This window comes from Arachis stenosperma, chromosome 1 (assembly GCF_014773155.1).
Source record: "Arachis stenosperma cultivar V10309 chromosome 1, arast.V10309.gnm1.PFL2, whole genome shotgun sequence".
Lineage (NCBI taxonomy): Eukaryota > Viridiplantae > Streptophyta > Magnoliopsida > Fabales > Fabaceae > Arachis > Arachis stenosperma.
Window position 1 is genome coordinate 52,462,585 of NC_080377.1, and position 3,791 is coordinate 52,466,375.

The window sequence follows — 3,791 nt, forward strand, 5'->3', positions numbered from 1 at the left end:
CCTGCCATTGGAGCAAACAACTTTGAGCTTAAGCCTCAATTAGTTTTTCTAATGCAACAGAATTGCAAGTTCCATGGACTTCCATTGGAAGATCCTCATCAGTTTTTAGCTGAGTTCTTGCAAATCTGTGACACTGTTAAGACTAATGGGGTTGACCCTGAGGTCTATAGACTTATGCTATTCCCTTTTGCTGTAAGAGACAGAGCTAGAACATGGTTGGATTCTCAACCTAAAGAAAGCCTGGACTCTTGGGAAAAGCTAGTCAATGCCTTCTTGGCAAAGTTCTTTCCAACCTCAAAAATTGAGTAAGCTTAGAGTGGAAGTCCAAACCTTCAAACAGAAGGATGGAGAATCCCTCTATGAAGCTTGGGAAAGATACAAACAATTGATCAGAAAATGTCCTTCTGACATGCTTTCTGAATGGAGCATCATAGGTATTTTCTATGATGGTATCTCTGAACTATCCAAGATGTCTTTGGATAGCTCTGCTGGAGGATCTCTTCATCTGAAGAAGACGCCTGCAGAGGCTCAAGAGCTAATTGAAATGGTTGCAAATAACCAATTCATGTACACTTCTGAAAGGAATCCTGTGAACAATGGGACTAATCAGAAGAAAGGAGTTCTTGAGATTGATGCTCTGAATGCCATTTTGGCTCAGAATAAAATATTGACTCAACAAGTCAATTTGATTTCTCAAAGTCTGTCTGGAATGCAAAATGCACCAAGCAGTACTAAGGATGCTTCATCTGAGGAAGAAGCCTATGATCCTGAGAACCCTTCAATGGAAGAGGTGAATTACCTAGGAGAATCCTATGGAAACACCTACAATTCTTCATGGAGAAATCACCCAAATTTCTCATGGAAGAATCAAGAGAAACCTCAACAAGGTTTCAACAACAATAATGGTGGAAGAAATAGGTTTAGCAATGGCAAGCCTTTTCCATCATCTTCTCAGCAACAGACAGAGAGTTCTAAGCAGAATACCTCTGACTTAGCAACCATGGTCTCTGATCTAATCAAAACCACTCAAAGTTTCATGACTGAAACAAGGTCCTCTATTAGGAATTTGAAGGCACAAGTGGGTCAGCTGAGCAAGAAAATCACTGAACTCCCTCCTAGTACTCTCCCAAGCAATACTGAAGAAAATCCAAAAGAAGAGTGCAAGGCCATTAACATGGCCGAATTCTGGGAGGAAGAAGAGGCAGTGAACGCCACTGAGGAAGGCCTCACTGGGCGTCCACTGGCTTCCAATGAGTTCCCCAATGAGGAACCATGGGAATCTGAGGCTCAAAATGAGACCATAGAGATTCCATTGGAATTACTTCTGCCATTCATGAGCTCTGATGAGTATTCTTCCTCTGAAGAGGATGAGTATGTCACTGAAGAGCAAGTTGCTAAATACCTTGGAGCAATCATGAAGCTAAATGACAAGTTATTTGGAAATGAGACTTGGGAGGATGAACCCCCTTTGCTCACCAAAGAACTGGATGACTTGTCTAGGCAGAAACTACCTCAAAAGAGACAGGATCCTGGGAAGTTTTCAATACCTTGTACCATAGGCACCATGACCTTCAAGAAGGCTCTGTGTGACTTAGGGTCAAGTGTAAACCTCATGCCCCTCTCTGTAATGGAGAAGCTAGGGATCTTTGAGGTGCAAGCTGCAAAAATCTCACTAGAGATGGCAGACAACTCAAGAAAACAAGCCTATGGACTTGTAGAGGATGTTCTGGTTATAGTTGAGGACCATTATATCCCTACTGATTTCATAGTCCTAGAGACTGGGAAGTGCATGGATGAAACCATCATCCTTGGCAGACCCTTCCTAGCCACAGCAAAGGCTGTGATTGATGTTGATGGAGGTGAACTGATCATTCAAGTGAATGAAGAAGCCTTTGTGTTTAAGGCTCAAGGATATCCCTCTGTCACCATGGAGAGGAAGCTTGAAGAGCTTCTCTCAAATCAGAGTCAAACAGAGCCCCCACAGTCAAACTCTAAGTTTGGTGTTGGGAGGCCACAACCAAACTCTAAGTTTGGTGTTGAACCCCCACATTCAAACTCTAAGTTTGGTGTTGGGAGGTTCCAACATGGCTCTGAGTATCTGTGAGGCTCCATGAGAGTCCTCTGTCAAGCTAATGACATTAAAGAAGCGCTTGTTGGGAGGCAACCCAATGTTTTATAATTAACTATTTCCTTTTGTTATTTTATCTTTTTTGTAGGTTGATGATCATAAGAAGTCACAAAATCAATGAAAAAAGCAAAAACAGAATGAAAAACAGGAAGAAAAACAGCACACCCTGGAGGACGCACTTACTGGCGTTTAAACGCCAGTATGGTTAGCTGTTGGGCGTTTAACGCCCAGTCTGGCACCATTCTGGGCGTTTAACGCCAGAAAGGGGCACCAGACTGGCGTTAAACGCCAGAAAAGGGCAAGAAGCTGGCGTTAAATGCCAGAAATGGGCACCAGCCCGGCGTTTAACGCCAGAAATGGCACAAAACGCGATTTTGTTAGCCATTTGGTGCAGGGATGAATTTTCCTTGACACCACAGGATCTGTGGACCCCACAGGATCCCCACCAACCCTACCACTCTCTCTCTCTTCTTTACTCATTCACCAATCACCTCAATACCTCTTCCCCAAAAACCCTTCACCTATCAAATCCCCTCTTTCTCTTCACCACTCACATCCATCCTTCATAAAAACCCACCTACCCCTCCATTCAAATTCAAACCACTTTCCACCCAAACCCACCCTCAAATGGCCGAACCACCCTCTCCCTCTCTCCTATATAAACCCTCCTTCACTCCTTCATTTTCACACACCTTAAACACCATCTCTCTCCCCTTTGGCCGAATACAAAGCCATTACCTTTCTCCTCATTTCTTCTTCTTCTACTCTCTTCTTTCTTCTTTTGCTCGAGGACGAGCAAACATTTTAAGTTTGGTGTGGTAAAAGCATTGCTTTTTGTTTTTCCATAACCATTTATGGCATCCAAGGCCGGAGAAACCTCTAAAAAGAGGAAAGGGAAGGCAAAAGCTTCCACCTCCGAGTCATGGGAGATGGATAGATTCATCTCAAGGGTGCATCAAAACCACTTCTATGAAGTTGTGGCCTTGAAGAAGGTGATCCCCGAGGTCCCCTTTTCACTCAAAAAGGGTGAATATCCGGAGATCCGACATGAGATCCGAAGAAGAGGTTGGGAAGTTCTTACCAACCCCATTCAACAAGTCGGAATCTTGATGGTTCAAGAGTTCTATGCCAATGCATGGATCACCAAGAACCATGACCAAAGTATGAACCCAAATCCAAAGAATTATCTTACTATGGTTCGGGGGAAATACTTGGATTTTAGTCCGGAAAGTGTAAGGTTGGCATTCAATTTGCCCATGATGCAAGGAGATGAACATCCTTACACTAGAAGGGTCAACTTTGATCAAAGGTTGGACCAAGTCCTCACAGTCATATGTGAAGAGGGCACACAATGGAAGAGAGATTCAAGAGGCAAGCCGGTTCAATTGAGAAGGCATGACCTCAAACCCATGGCTAGAGGATGGTTAGAGTTCATTCAACGCTCAATCATTCCCACTAGCAACCGGTCCGAAGTTACTCTAGACCGGGCCATCATGATTCATAGCATCATGATTGGAGAAGAAGTGGAAGTTCATGAGGTTATAGCCCAAGAACTTTATAAGGTGGCGGACAAGTCCTCTACCTTAGCAAGGTTAGCCTTTCCTCATCTCATTTGTCACCTCTGTTATTCAGTTGGAGTTGACATAGAGGGAGATATCCCCAT

The 3,791-nt window shown here is 43.7% G+C and overlaps 1 non-coding gene across 1 annotated transcript; it reads right to left on the reverse strand.

Annotated features, from left to right (window-relative positions):
• Positions 1–307: 307 nt before the first annotated feature.
• On the reverse strand, positions 308–415 carry LOC130954927 (small nucleolar RNA R71). Its single transcript, XR_009076517.1, has one exon. It is a non-coding gene; the product is annotated as a small nucleolar RNA R71 (small nucleolar RNA).
• Between the last annotated feature and the right edge of the window lie 3,376 nt (positions 416–3,791).